Genomic DNA, 15,222 nt, shown 5'->3' with positions numbered 1-15,222 from the left:
GGGACACGGGTTCGTGCCCCGGTCCGGGAAGATCCCACATGCCGCGGAGCGGCTGGGCCCGTGAGCCATGGCCGCTGAGCCTGCGCATCCGAAGCCTGTGCTCCACAACAGGAGAGGCCACAACAGTGAGAGGCCCGCGTATTGCAAAAAAAAAAAAAAAAGAGAAAGGACTCAGTGATGAGGAGGGTGCTGAGGAGGGGGACGAACGGTGGGAGTTCACTGAGGTGGGTAAATCTCAAGAATCTGAGGTGTGGTCCCACGCCCGTCCCTTTCTCCCCCTCCCAGTCCTGCAGGCTTGCCAAGGGCTATAACCTGAGGGGCCAGTGGGGTGGTCCCTGAGATCCCTGAATAGGGCCATCCCAGGGTTCCAAATGTCTTTCTGGAAGCTGCCTCCAGCCTAAGGACCCCAGAGGTGGGAGGAAGCTCCCGGGAAATGAGAAAAGCTGGGAAGGCTCTCTTGTCCCCCATGGCCCCAGGCCAGACCTCCCTCTCACTGGCTTCTAGGGCCTTGCTCTCGGCCCTGGCTCCCTAGCCCCTAAGGCCTCACAGTTTGTTGCTGAGGACTGTTTGGTGTTGCCTGCCTGAGGTCCCATCTCACTCACTGAGCCCCGTCCTCCCCACTGAGCCCCCAGGCCCCTCACTGAGCCCCGTCCTCCCCACTGAGCCCCCAGGCCCCTCACTGAGCTCCGTCCTCCCCACTGAGCCCCCAGGCCCCTCACTGAGCCCCCATCCCCTCACTGAGCTTCATCCCCCTCACTGAGCTTCATCCCCCTCACTGAGCCCCATCCCCCTCACTGAGACCCTCATCCCTTCACTGAGACCCCCCCATCCCCCCAACTGAGCCCTAACCGCTCACTGATTCCTTATCTCCCTAATGGAGGCTTGTTGGTAAACCTTCGTTTCCTGGATGAGCCACTGCAAACTGCAGCCCTCAGACCAGTGTTGCGTCTACCCAGTCTCTGGTATACCCATTTCAGCCACATCCTTGGCTTTGTCCTGGCCCAGGGCCCAGGTCGTGAGATGGAGGAGCCAGAGGCAAAGGGATCAATAATAGCCTGGAAGGAGAGCCCAGCTAAGGGCCTTCTTGGTCAGCTTCCATGGTGGCTCTGGGCCCGTTCTGCCAGTGGCACGGATGTTGAGATGCTGCTGCTGCAGAGAGGCAGCTCCCCCTCTGGCTTGCCAAGACTCAGGCCAGGCGCTGGAACAGAAGAGCAGGCATCGGTCCCAGCCCGATCCCCTGAACAAAGCTGTACTGTGCACACCCTCCCATCCCCTCCACCCCTCCCCTCAGGCCAGGCCAGGGTCGGGCAGGGCCACACATGGAGGCCGGAAACAGAAGGACACCCAGGCAGCGAGGGGGCAAGGGAGAAAGGCTGTGAGCTCCAGGGTCAGGGACACAGAGTCAGACCTACAGGCAGAGAGGCTGTGGCTTACAGCCCTGAGTCTGGAGTGGCAGGGGTGGCCACCGGGCGTTCCAGGCGTCTCCAGGACACAGAGAAGCAGACCCATGGGAGGGAGACCCAAGTCCAGGGAGGTTGGAGGTGATGGTGATCCTGAGTGCCCTGGACAAGGGCACAGGAATCGCAGGCCCCACTGCACAGCCACAGCCTTGGCCAGAGCCCCAAGGCTCCTCAGTTGACTTCACTCACTTGTGCCTCAGCACAGTCGCCACAACTCAGCCCTGCCAGCCCTGGGTGGGGCACTAGGAGCAAAGAGATGACAAGGCACGGTCCCCAACTTCACAGAAGCGGTTGAAATCAGGGTCTGGACTCAAGGGATTAGTTTATGCTCTAGATGCCTGGCTCACCCACAGTCCTTTCTAAGGATTTCTTCGGTCACTATACTCTGAACCGAGTGGCCCAACTGCCCTGCCCCTAACTGGACCAGAGGTGGGCCTGGCCCTCACTCAGCTGGCCAGGGGCCCATGAAGTGGTCTGGCTGGAAACTGCCCTCCAGGAGTCAGATTCACTGAACGAAGCAGATCCTCTCTCAGGGAGTAAGCGGGCGACCCAGAGAGAGCCAGGTGCAGTCTCATGAGGCCGCAGGAGCCAAGCCCAGCAAGGAGTCTCGCAGGCAAGACGTGCAGGAAGGACAGCAGTGAAGGCCCAGGAGGATCGAGCCTCTGTGACTCTCAGGGCCAGACTTGGGAGCCTGCAGCTGTGGCCAAGACAAGACTCCAGGTCAGGGGAGCTGTTTGCTTCCTGAACACCTGTGGAGACATGTGAGGTCCCAGGTGAGGGGCACCTCCCCCTGTCTTCCTTCAGCCCCATCTCCTGAAGCACAGGGTGAGCATTTCCCTGGTCCTTCTCATCCAAAGGAACCAAAGGGGCACCGCCTCTCCGTCCCTGCCTCTCTGGCCTCCTCCCAGCTGATCCAGAGGGAGCCACAAATGGTAACAAGAGCCCCGGACTTGAATTCCAAAGATGAGATTTGAGTCCAGTTTTACGAGGTATCTGCCTCTCAGAGTCTCAGTTTTCTCCTTAGAAATATGGGAGTAAAGCCTACCCCAGGAGCTGCTGGGGGGAGTGAAATGAGGCTGTGGTGAAGAGCCCGTTTCAGCCTCCCCAGGGGTCCACCCTCCACACTCCCTCTGGGTCCTTGTCCTGTCTCACTGCTCCCATCCCTGTTCCAGATGGGCATCCAGGACTTCCATCAATCTGAGACCCTCACTGCAGTCAGACTCCCTCAGTCTGCGAGGTGGCTGCAGATGCCTCCGCTGGAGCCGGGGCTTCTGGTCTAAAAGGGGAGCCTCCAGGGGACAGAGGTCAGAGGAGCAGTGGAATTTCAAACACTTATGACCAGCCAGCAGGGAGGTTGCTCAAGCGGGCCCACTTAGTCACGTTTTCCCTCAACCCAGGGGCTCTGTCCAGGGGAGGGGGCCCCGAGACAGGGAGCCAGACTCGGTTTAGAACAGGAAGTCCGGCTCAGCCCCCAGGGCTCATGTGAGACTGTGTCATCTCGGCTCTGGGCGTGATGCCACATGGGAACCATCTCAAGCCACCTTCATCATTTCTACTCATGCCTCATCACCTTTGTGCTTTTCTCTCAGGGACTAATGGCCAGTCAGCCCCAGACTGACCCCTCACCCGTCAACACTGTCCCTAAAGGTATGAGCTCCGGAGCTTGAGAGACCTGGGTTCAAATCCTGGCTCAGCTACTCCCTCACTGTGACCTGGGCAAGCTGCCTCACCTCTCTGAGCAAGACTGGAGTGAATGAGGGGCTTCCCTGGTGGCACAGTGGTTGAGAGTCCGCCTGCCGATGCAGGGGACATGGGTTCGTGCCCCGGTCCGGGAGGATCCCACATGCCGCGGAGCGGCTGGGCCCGTGAGCCATGTCCGCTGAGCCTGCGCGTCCGGAGCCTGTGCTCCGCAATGGGAGAGGCCACAGCAGTGAGAGGCCCGGTACCACAGAAAAAAAACAAAAACAAAACAAACAACAACAACAACAAAAGACTGGAGTGAATGAAATGACAACACGAGAACAGCCAAGCAAGTGGCTAGGGGTCCCTGAATGTCAGTTCCCTTTCTCCTTCTCAGAGCCCTGGACTGGGACCATTGATGGGTCTGGAGGAGGCCAGGGGTCCTACCCTGAGTTGTAGGAGTCATGGGGTCAAATTCATGTGCCCTCTATGGGACCTGCAGCAGGTCACTGCAGTGCTTTGAGCCCACATTTTCTTTGTCAAGTGGAGGTACAACTGCTTAGCTAACGTTAGGGCTCCTTTTCTGGTCACAGAAGGCTTTGGGTGGGAAGAAGGGAAACTGGACAAGAGAGGGACTGCCCTTCAAGGCAGGAGGTTGATGGGTGGGGAGCAGGGGTGGCAGGGAGGTGAGTCACCATGAAGGAGTGAGGCACAGAGGCTGGGCTTTTCTGAAGGGTCAGGGGTCAGTGGGAGGAGGCTGCTCAATGTGGACTCACAAAGGTTCAGACCTAATCTGAGAGGACTCTGCTAGCGACACACGGAGTCACACACACCCTTGTCCACGTGGTCACACGAAGGCACACTAGAAACATTCACATACTCCTGTACACTCAGGACATTCACAGAGTCACCCCCAGACACAAAGACACACTCAGAGACACTCACAAACTCATCCACACACGTTTTTACCTTCAAGTATATCCACACCTTCAGACATATTCACACGAGCTCCTGTCCACAACATCCACACAGACAAGAGGGCAAACCCAGAGCTATTCGCGCAGACACGGGCACACAAAGACGCGCTCAGGGACACGCATACATTCTTGCACACAATCCTGCACACTTGAGTACATGCTCACAGTCAAAGCCACACACGTTGTGTACACACTCCTGTATGATCTGAAGCATTCACAGACATTCCGTCAGGTAGAGCACGGTCAGGTACCTGCACACGCCGTCTCCCCTACTCACCCGTGCGTGCGGCCAACCTCACCCCCTTCCAGCCAGCTAGGCTCAGCGCTCTCTCTCCACCCACTTCCCACCGTCCTCTGGGGCTCCCTCTGGAGCTGGGGGAGGGAATGGGGCGGGGCTCACCCTGCTGATGTGGCAACTCTGCTCACCTGCATCCGGCCGCACCCTCCTCCGATAAGGGCTTAAAGAAGCAGGAGTGCCGGCCACGGTCCCCACCAGGTCTCTGCCCTGGTTCCTCTGATGGGAAAAGTGAGGCCCAGAGAGGGGTCAGATGATGAATGGGACTTGAAACCAGGACTCCAGTGCCAGGAGCTGACTGGGGAGGGGATGCTGGTGCTGGGAACTGGGAAGACTGGGTTCCAGGCCTGGCCTGTCTCCTGCCTGCCCTGGATGGCTGTCTGTGGAACCTGCCTCTCCTCACTGTTGCCGGTCTCCCTACCAGGCACTCCCACTTCTGGCAGTCCCATCTCCGTAGCCAGCTCCACAGGCCCAAGCCAGAAACACACACACAGTCACTGCACCCTGCTGACTCTACCTCCCCAGTGTTCCTCAAACCTGGGCTGGAAGGAAGCAGCCTGTGCGGTGGGAAGCCCACCTCTGCTACTTCCCAGCTATGTGACTTAGGGCAAGTCACTGCTTTTCTCTGAGCCTCAGTTTCCTCACCTAGAAACGTGGTGATGATCACACCTACCTCCCAGGATTGGACCGGTGAGAGAATTAAACAAGATAATAGACGTGGTGGCTGCAGGGCCAGGCCCAGGGACTCGGGACAGGCTTGGTGAATGAATGGAAGACACGTGAAGGACTTGCCCAGATACCCTGAACTGGGCCAGGTCCCCCACTGCTGAAGCCTCCCTGATCCCGTCACCTCCTGGGGGATCCTGTATGACCAGCCTCTCCCAGGTTTGCTGTTAGTTTTGCTGCTGCTTCCAAAGCCCCAGCAGCCCAATCCAGCCCCAATCACTGTACCATGGTGGGAGGAGGGCCTGGCGAATGGGCAGGTGGCAGGGGTGGAGAGGGGTTGGGAGGACACAGCCATGCCCGTAGGAGCCACCAGTCTGATGCGGAAGATCCAGCTCTGCTCCTGGAGTACCCAGCTTAATCAGACCCAGTCTGTCCTGAGGGCCCAAGAATAGCTAGTGCGGGGGTGGGGGGGGCGGCTATGGCCCTGTCCCAACGGCTCCAAGTCTGATGCGGGAGACAGCCTAATCCAAGAGCACCTAGGCTGGTAGGGAAGACACTCCCTGGCCCAGCTCCTCAAACTACCTGGGGAGACGTACACTTCCCCTGGGATTCCCAGTCCGAGGGAGGCAATTCACTCTCCCTAGGGGCTACCAGGCTAGGAAAGGAGACACAATTCTTGTTCTCAGGGACCCCAAGTCACAATAGAAGAGACTGAACACATACCTAGGACACAAAGGTACCCAGACACAGAGAAGCAGAAATGAGCACAGATGAACGCGGCTTTGTGCACGTGCCTCTTGTGTCTGACTGTGACTCTATGCTCGCATGTGACTCTGCATGACTGTCGCCTCTGTTTCTGTGACCAGGCATGTGCCTCTGAGCTGAGACTCCACTCAGCGAGTGGACCCAGTTGGGTCTAAGCACTCATTCAATGGACATGCATTCACTGCACATTGATTTTGTCCCATTTGCTGGGCCCCACTCTGGGAGGCTATGGAGCCTTCAGTAGGTGTGGTTTCTGCTTTCAGAGGCATCACTATGTAAGGGTGGTAGAGGAAGCACAGAATAAGCAGTCCCCTATGCTGCAACCTGTTTAGAAGCACAGGGGGCTGCAGTAGCACAGGGGAAGTGGACTTCCTGGAAGAAGTGATATTTAAGCTGTGCCCTAACAGGCTTTAGGGCTGAGGGAAAGGATGTTCCTGCTAGAGACAACAGCACGTGCAAAGGCTGTGAACCTGGGGGGAGAGAGCCCAGGAAAGGTTTTCTGGAGGAGGTGACTGGATGGCGTTTTGGAAGAGGTAGGTAGGTATGGAGAGGGGGCTTGTAGCGGGACCAGCCAGAGGAAGTCTACTTGCCTGAGCCGTTACCTAGGCATGAAAAGGCAGTGTCCAGAGGAGCTTGAGGGTCTGAAGTAGAACCCGCACCTCCAGAGAGGAGAGGAGACGCTCCTGAGTGGTGGGTTTAGGCGGTGAGCTCCTGGACTGGCCTGTGGGCTGTGCTAGGAGAGAGACCCAGCGCAGGGAGCCTGGGAAAGGCCCCCCAAAGGATCCTCAGCTGTAAAGGGTATTTAATAATAGCTCCCTCACAGGGTAGAGGTGAGAATAACAATAAACGCACGTTCCCAAGTCGCTCTCGGATGAGCTCTCCAGGAGCTCATTTATTCCTCTCAAGAACTATATTATTATGGTCCCATTTAAATGCTGACGAAGCAGGCTCAGAGAGGCCCAAGGCTAGAGAGCGGAACGCGAAAGTGGGCTGTCTGGATTAGAACGCAGCCCGAGACTAAGCCTGGCTCCTTCCCTTGAGTCCCGCAACCTCCCTCCCAGCACTCGAATGCGCCTCTTAAATCGGTAATAGCTGATGACTGCTGGATCCGGTGCCGTTACTATTATTTTTGCCTATTATTATCCCTGTGATTCCCGAAGAACATCCTTGATTCAACTCGGGCTCGGACCTCCCCGCCGCCTGCGCGCCCTCGGCCCCTGAAAACCACGGGCCCAGACGACCCCGCGCGGCCGCGGTGGGAACAGCAACCCCCGGGACCCGGGGGGCGGGGGGATGGGGTGGTCGGTGTGGTGGCGCCCCCTGGAGGCAGTGCTCGGCGTTGCCTCCAGGGACGACCGCCAGTGCGGCGTCCTCTGCACCTTTGGTTGGCTGCAGACAGGAGGCTCCCACACAGCGATCCGAGGGGGCAGGGAGGAAGGAGGAAATAATGAGAATAACACTTATCAAGTGACTCTTGTACACTGGGCAAAGCGCTGGGCATTTCCAACACATTTTCTCATTTAACGCCCACCCAACCTCATTTCCCAGAACTGCAAGCTGAGGTTCTGGGAGGTTAAGTAACTCGCAAGAGATGAAAAGCTGGGTTTGAACCCAACTCTGCCCAAGTGTGTGGCCATGCCAAGGGCCCCTCTGGGGTAAGTCCAAGGAGGAAATGGCCATTGGACCCTCACTGAACTATAAGCCTCTGGAGGTCAGGCATAATGATAACGATTATAAAAAATAAATTCAGTCATTAGTGGAGGCAGTACGTTGAATTTGAGTGCCAGCATTTCCTACCTGTGACTTTGGTCATCTAACCTGCTTAACCCCTCTGAGCCTCAGTTTTACATAAACATCTGTAAATGAGCTTTACTACAGGCATTATGCTCTAGGACTGTTCTGAGGATACACGGCAATAATGCAGACAAAATGCTTAGCTTAGGAATTCCCTGGCGGTCCAGTGGTTAGGACTCCTCATTTTCACTGCCGAGGGTGCGGGTTCAATCCCTGGTTGGGGAACTAAGATACCGCAAGCTGCATGGCGCCCCCTCCCCCCCAAAAGAAAAAGGTTTAACTTAGCACCTGGCATGTAATAGGTGCTCAAGAAAATAGCTAAAACCATTTGCTCATATGGCCATTATTTATTTAAAGCCTAGGGGCTAGGGATACAGCAATGAAAAAATACAGATATTTGTCTTGCTTTAATGATTTCCTAGTCTTGTGTTCCTAGGATCCAGCACATTGTCCGGCTTAATAAATGTTGAAATGAATAAATGAACTAATAAAGGGGTGAATGAATGAATGGACATATTGCAGTAAGTCAGTCCCTGGTTGCAGTTTCAGGGAGAGTAAGAGAGAGAAAAGAGAGTTTTCTAAATAATAGCTACTATTATTTGGGCACTTACATTGCATCGGGTACTCGAGTAAATGCTTTTTGTGTTCTCAGTTTGTCCTCACAGCAAACCCATGAGGTCAAAAGTGTTATCTGATTATAGACAAGAAAAAATCTCTGTGAGATAAGAGTGATTTTTCCTAAGGTTACACAGTAAGTGCAGAGGCAGGTGTTAGGCTCGGGTCTGCTGCCTCCAAAGCTTGGATTTGTACCAGGCTCCCTTGAAGCAGTGGGCTGGAGGGCCCGGCTAGGGCATCTTTCACCATCCACCTCCCCATGTCTAGTTGGTCTGCTGGAGCTCTTGGCATGCAAAAGAAACTCAGCAGAATGGCCTCCACCTGCACCAGTAATAATGGGGAATGTGCTACTCTGAGCTTCCAAGAAGCAAGTTCACTTCCAATTACTCCTGTGCTGAGCCTCATGTTTAATTACTTTTCATGACAGTCCTGTGAAGATGGTATTAGTCGCCTATTTCACAGGCAGGGAACCGAGGTTCAGGGTTGCCTTCCCAAGCTTATGTAGGGTGTGCTCTGGGGTCTGGTGGAGACAGTTGCCAAGGCTCCCCTCCCTGCTGCCCTCTGGAACCTCTCTACTTCCCAGCTCATCCCTCTGCCAGTTATCCCCCCAGTCCTCCCCACACTCTTAGCCCCTCCCTGACCCGTTCTCTTGGTCAGGGTAACTAGAGGCCTAAGCCCGAGTAAGGTGAGCTAAGAGGGACCTCTTGGGTTGGGACCCTGCTTGGAGTGGTGGCCAGGAGGTCACTGTTCACCTAAAATGGGATTTTAATCTGTTTGCAACTTTTTTTTTTTAGTAGAAAATGGTTTCTTAAAAAATCTTTTTAAAATTGAGATACAGTTGGGCTTCCGTGGTGGCGCAGTGGTTGAGAGTCCGCCTGCCAATGCAGGGGACACGGGTTGGAGCCCTGGTCCAGGAAGATCCCACATGCCGCGGAGCAACTAGGCCCGTGAGCCATGGCCGCTGAGCCTGCGCGTCTGGAGCCTGTGCTCTGCAACGAGAGGCTGCGATAGTGAGAGGCCCGTGCACCGCGATGAAGGGTGGCCCTGGCTTGCCGCAACTAGAGAAAGCCCTCGCACAGAAACGAAGACCCAACACAGCCAAAAAAATATAAATAAATAATTTTTTAAAAAATTGAGATATAGTTGATGTACAATATTAAGTTACAGGTGTCCAACATAGTGATTCACAGTTTTTAAAGCTTATACTCCTTTTATAGTTGTTTTAAAATATTGGCTATATTCCCTGTGTTGTACAATATATCCTTGTAACTTATTTATTTTATACACAGTAGTTTGTACCTCTTAATCCCTTACCCCTATCTTGCCCCTTCCCCATTCTCTCTTCCCACTGGTAACTACTAGTTTGTTCTCTATATCTCTGAGTCTGTTTCCTTTTTGTTATATTCACTAGTTTGTTTTAATTTTTAGATTACACATATAAGTGATATCATATAGTATTTGTCCTTATCTGTCTGACTTATTTCACTTAGCATAATACCCTCCAAGTCCATCCATGTTGTTGCAAAGGGCAGAATTTAATTTTTTTTATGGCTGAGTAATATTCCATCATATATATATACCACATCTTCTTTACCCATTCATCTGGTGATTCCATATCTTGGCAATCGTAAATAATGCTGCTATGAACATTAGGGTGCATGTATTTTTTTTTTTTTTTTTTTGATATATAACCAGGAGTGGAATTGCTGGGTCATATGGTAGTTGTATTTTTAGTTTTTTGAGACACTTCCTTACCATTTTGCACAGTGGCTGCACCAATTTACATTCCCACCCACAGGGTACGAGGGGTCCCTTTTTTTTTCTTAATACATGTTACATTTTATTTTATTTTATTTATTATTTTTTTTGGCTGCATTGGGTCTTAGTTGCGGCGCAGGGGCTCTTCGTTGAAGCACGCGGGCTTTTCTGTAGTTGTGGTGCACGGGCTTAGTTGCTCCGCGGCACGTGGGATCTTAGTTCCCCGACCAGGGATTGAACCCGTGTCCCCTGCTTTGGAAGGCGGATTCTTAACCACTGGACCACCAGGGAAGTCCCCTTCTTTTTTATTTTAATTAATTAATTAATTAATTTTTTATTTTTTGGCCACGCCAAGTGGCTTGTGGGATCCTAGTTCCCCAGGCCCTCAACAGTGAAAGTGCGGAGTCCTAACCACTGGACTGCCAGGGAATTCCCTGAGGGTTTCCTTCTTTCTACATCCACCAACATTTGTTACTTGTGGTCTTTTCTTTTTAATGGACCAGTTACTTAATTAGGTTCTTTTTTTTTTTTTTGGCGTTACGCGGGCCTCTCACTGTTGTGGCCTCTCTGGTTGCGGAGCACAGGCTCCGGACGCGCAGGCTCAGCGGCCATGGCTCACGGGCCCAGCCGCTCCGCAGCATGTGGGATCTTCCCAGATTGGGGCACGAACCCGTGTCCCCTGCATCGGCAGGCGGACTCTCAACCACTGCACCACCAGGGAAGCCCCAGTACCACCATTCTTGTCACCACCAGCTTTTTTTGCGACAGTAGCAAGAACCTTCACCTTCTTTTTCTTTTCAACTTTGGATTTAGCTGCTGAATACTTCCTCTGGTACAAGGTCTTTTGGGAATACATAGCCGATTGGCAATATCTGCCAATTCCTCTCATCAGGACAGTGTTTTGGCTGCAGTGGGGCTTCCCCTTCTTAACCTTCTTAAGTTTTTTAACTTTGCCACCAGCATCAGCCTTCTTGGCTTCAGGTTTTTTCTCCTTAGTATCTGGCTTCTCAGCTCTTTTATCTGCCATCTTGCAAGATGGGAAAGAGCTACTTGTGGTCTTTTTGCTGATAGCCATTCTGACAGGTGTGAAGTGATATCTCATTGTGGTTTTTTTGTTTTTGTTTTTATTTTTGTTTTGTTTTGCGGTACACGGGGCTCTCACTGTTGTGGCCTCTCCCGTTGCGGAGCACAGGCTCTGGACGTGCAGGCTCAGCGGCCATGGCTCACGGGCCCAGCCGCTCCGCGGCATGTGGGATCTTCCTGGACTAGGGCACGAGCCCATGTCCCCTGCATCGGCAGGCAGACTCTCAACCACTGCGCCACCAGGGAAGCCCTCATTGTGGTTTTAATTTGCACTTCTCTGATGATTTATGATGTTTAGTAGCTTTTCATGTGCCTGTTGGCCATCTGTATGTCTTCCCTGGAAAAGTGTCTATTTAGGTCTTCTGCCCATTTTTAAAATCAGATTGTTTGTTTTTTTGATGTTGAGTTGTATGAGCTGTTTACATATTTTGGATATTGACTCCTTATTGGTCATATCATTAGCAAATAGTTTCTCCAATTCAGCTGGTTGTCTTTCTGTTTTATTGATAGTTTCCTTTGCTGTGCAAAAGCTTTGAAGTCTAACTAGGTCCCATTTGTTTATTTTTGCTTTTATTTCCTTTGCTTTAGAAGACAGATCCAAGAAAATATTGCTATGATTTATGTAAAATAGTGTTCTGTCTATGTTTTCCTCTAGGAGTTTCATGACCTCCAGTCTTTTATTTTAAAAAAAATTTTTAATAGCTTTGTTTTATTTATTTATTTATTTTTTGGCTGTGTTGGATCTTCCGTGGCTGTGCACGGGCTTTCTCTAGTTGCTGAGGGCTTCTCACTGCGGTGGCTTCTCTTGTTGCAGAACACAGGCTCCAGGCGCACGGGCTTCAGTAGTTGTGGCGCATGGGCTTAGCTGCTCTGCGGCATGTAGGATCTTCCCAGACCAGGGCTCGAACCCGTGTCCCCTGCATTGGCAGGCAGATTCTTAAGCACTGTGCCACCAGGGAAGCCCCTCCAGTCTTACATTTAGGTCTTTAATCCATTTTGAGCTTTTTTTTTTTTTTTTTGGCTGCATCGGGTCTTAGTTGCAGCACGAGGGATCTTTGTTGAGGCACGCGGGATCTTTCATTGCGGTGCGCGGGCTTCTCTCTAGCTGTGTTGTGGGGGCTCCAGAGCACGTGAGCTCTGTAGTTTGCAGCACGTGGGCTTAGTTGCCCCTCAGCATGTGGGATCTTAGTTCCCTGACCAGGGATTGAACCCATGTCCCCTGCATTAGAGGGCAGATTCTTTACCACTGGACCACCAGGGAAGTCCCAATTTTGGGTTTATTTTTGTATATGGTATGAGAAAATGTTCTAATTTCATTCTTTTTTAATTTTTATTTTTTTAAATAGATTTATTTATTTATTTTTGGCTGCATTGGGTCTTCATTGCTGCGTGCGGGCTTTTCTCTAGTTGCGGCAAGCAGGAGCCACTCTTTGTTGTGGTGCGCAGGCTTCTCATTGCGGTGGCTTCTCTTGTTGCGGAGCACAGGCTCTAGGTGCACGGGCTCAGTAGTTGTGGCACACAGGCTTAGCTGCTCTGCAGCATGTGGGATCTTCCTGGATCAGGGCTCGAACCCATGTCCCCTGCATTGGCAGACATATTCTCAACCACTGTGCCACAAGCGAAGCCCTAATTTCATTCTTTTACATGTAGCTGTCCAGTTTTCCCAGCAGTACTTATTGAAGAGATTGTCCTTTCTCCATTGTATATTCTTGCCTTCTTTGTCATAAATTAATTGACCATAAGCATGTGGGTTTATTTCTGGGCTCTCTATTCTGTTCCATTGATCTATGTGTCTGTTTTTATGCCAATACCATGCTGTTCTGATTATTGTAGCTTTGTAGTAGTTCACAACATTTTCTGATTCTGGTTTTGGGTGGTGATTTAGAAAGAGGGTCTCCCCAAATTCTCTGCCAAAGACTCATCTTCCCTAAGTTTAGTTCTTACCTTATTGGTCTTAGCAGGAAGCAGGGGAGAAAACTCAAAGCATTTTCCAGAAGAGGGTTTAATGAAGGAACTATTTACAGAGGCGTTGGCAGGAATGGTGAAGCACCCTGGGGCTCACAACAGTGGGATAGAGTCACTAGCCCCAGTGCCTGAAGGGGCAAGGGAGGGAGCCTTGTTAAGGAACCTGGCAGGAGTCGTGCCCTGGGGTTGCAGGCCACCCAACGGGAGCTGTGCCTTTCAGTGGGGGAACATAGTAACTGTCAAAATCACAGTATTATAAATATCCTGATCTCGCTCTCCTCCTTCCCTCTGATCTCCTGGCAATGTCTCCTACTGGCCAAACTTTACCTGAAACCGTAAGGCAAGGGAGCCCAGGTGAGACTGTCAGTGACAGTCAGCCCCAGGACACAGGGCAGGGCAGAGAAGCACAGAGAATGAAGGGTAGGCAAAGAGTAGCCAGCCCAGGGGCTTCTCCTCTCTTCGTGGACTCGGCTTTGTGGAGGGGCTGAGAGACAGAGTGGCTGTGCTTGTCTCTCCAAGCAGTCTGTGCCTGACGCCGGAACGCCCTTTCTCCTCTTCCAGGCCCACGTTACTTCGTCCATCCGTGAGGTTGTCCCCAGTCCTGGAGTTAATCTCTCCCATTCTTGGCTTCCTTGGTTCTCAGTGCCTAGCCCATCACTCAGCTCAGTGATTTAGCATTATTCTCTGCAGGGGTTTGTCGCCCCAGGGGACAGTTCTAGCATCCTCTACACTGTGAGCTCTTTGCAGGCAGGGCCCTGGGCCAAAGAAGGCCATTTGCTCTGACACAGGACCCAGCGCAGGCCAAGTGCCCATGTTTGCCAAGTGAACGGAGTCCTGTGGCCTCACCCACCTCCCTCTGCCTTGGTGTACACAGCCTGGGCACATGTGTATGTCTGTTTCCCTGAGTACAAAGGGGTTCCTTGGTGACGAGTGGCCCAGGCCAGGCACACAGCAGGCATCAAATGTTGCCTAAATTGGCCTAGGGAGAACCATACTCCTTTCCTTCATTCATTCAACAACTTTTTGAGATCCTACTATATGCCAGGCCCTGTGCTGGGCCCTGGGGACACAGAAGTGAACAAGACACACAAAGTTCCTGCCTTCATGGGGTTTCCATTCTAGTGGGGGAAGCAGAAAAGGAAGGAATGGAAAATGTACAGTATTATTAAAGATTGCAGTAAGTGCTGTACAGAAAATAAACAAGATGATGAGACAAACAGTAAAAGGATGGATATTTATGTGGGAGAGGAGCACGTCAGGGAAGGTCTTTCTGAGGAGATCACATGTAAGCTGAGACCTGAAGAAGAGAGGACATGAAGAGCTGGAAGGGTGTTCTAGGGAGAGGGAACAGCAAAAACAAAGGACCGTAGGTGCTTCTGGGACCCTGGGGGATTCAGTGTCTCAGCCTAAAGAAGGGCTTGGGGGAGTTTAAGAGCGGTTAAGGAATCAGTCTTGGGGGCGGCCCGGGGCCAGGTCCTGGGCTGAGGGTTGGAGGGGAAGGGACAGCCCTTCTTAATGCCACCCTTGCTGCCTGTTGCCTAGCACCACAGCAAATAGTGCTGCTGGCAGGCCCTGCCCTTGCTCCCTTGGCTCCCCTCTGACTGGCAGTGGCTGTCAAAGGACCAGCCCCAGAGGCTTTGCCAACCTCCTCCCCTGGGATATTTTAGAGGTAAGTCAGAAAATGACCAGCAGCCTCCAAAACTCGACTTTTTCTCGTGCATACCTTACAAGGGTATATTTGGCTGCCCTGGGTGTTAATCTCCCACCCCCTTGCACTACACAGAGAGATATAAATATACGCCAAAGGCAGCACACTCAGAAACTTGGATTAAGGACGACATACTCAGGCCCCAGTGACACACAGAAGACACTCCACACAGCTGCTTATGAGCCCTCCCTCCCACACACTTCAGTCCCCAGTCTCCTGTAACTACACAATCACGCACACAACTATACACACGCCCCACAACACAGTCACAACAGCCGGCCACACAGACACTCCACCACCAGCACAATCACCACACACACAATCGCTCCCCCATGATTATACAGTCACATATCCGTGTGGGGTACATCCACACGGACAGGTACTCCACGGTCATCACAGAGTCACACGTTGACACACCATCACACAGCCTCCCCCTCCACAGAGCACACACACAAC

The sequence above is a fragment of the Delphinus delphis genome, chromosome 1 (assembly GCF_949987515.2).
Source record: "Delphinus delphis chromosome 1, mDelDel1.2, whole genome shotgun sequence".
NCBI lineage: Eukaryota > Metazoa > Chordata > Mammalia > Artiodactyla > Delphinidae > Delphinus > Delphinus delphis.
This window is presented reverse-complemented; position numbering follows the sequence as displayed.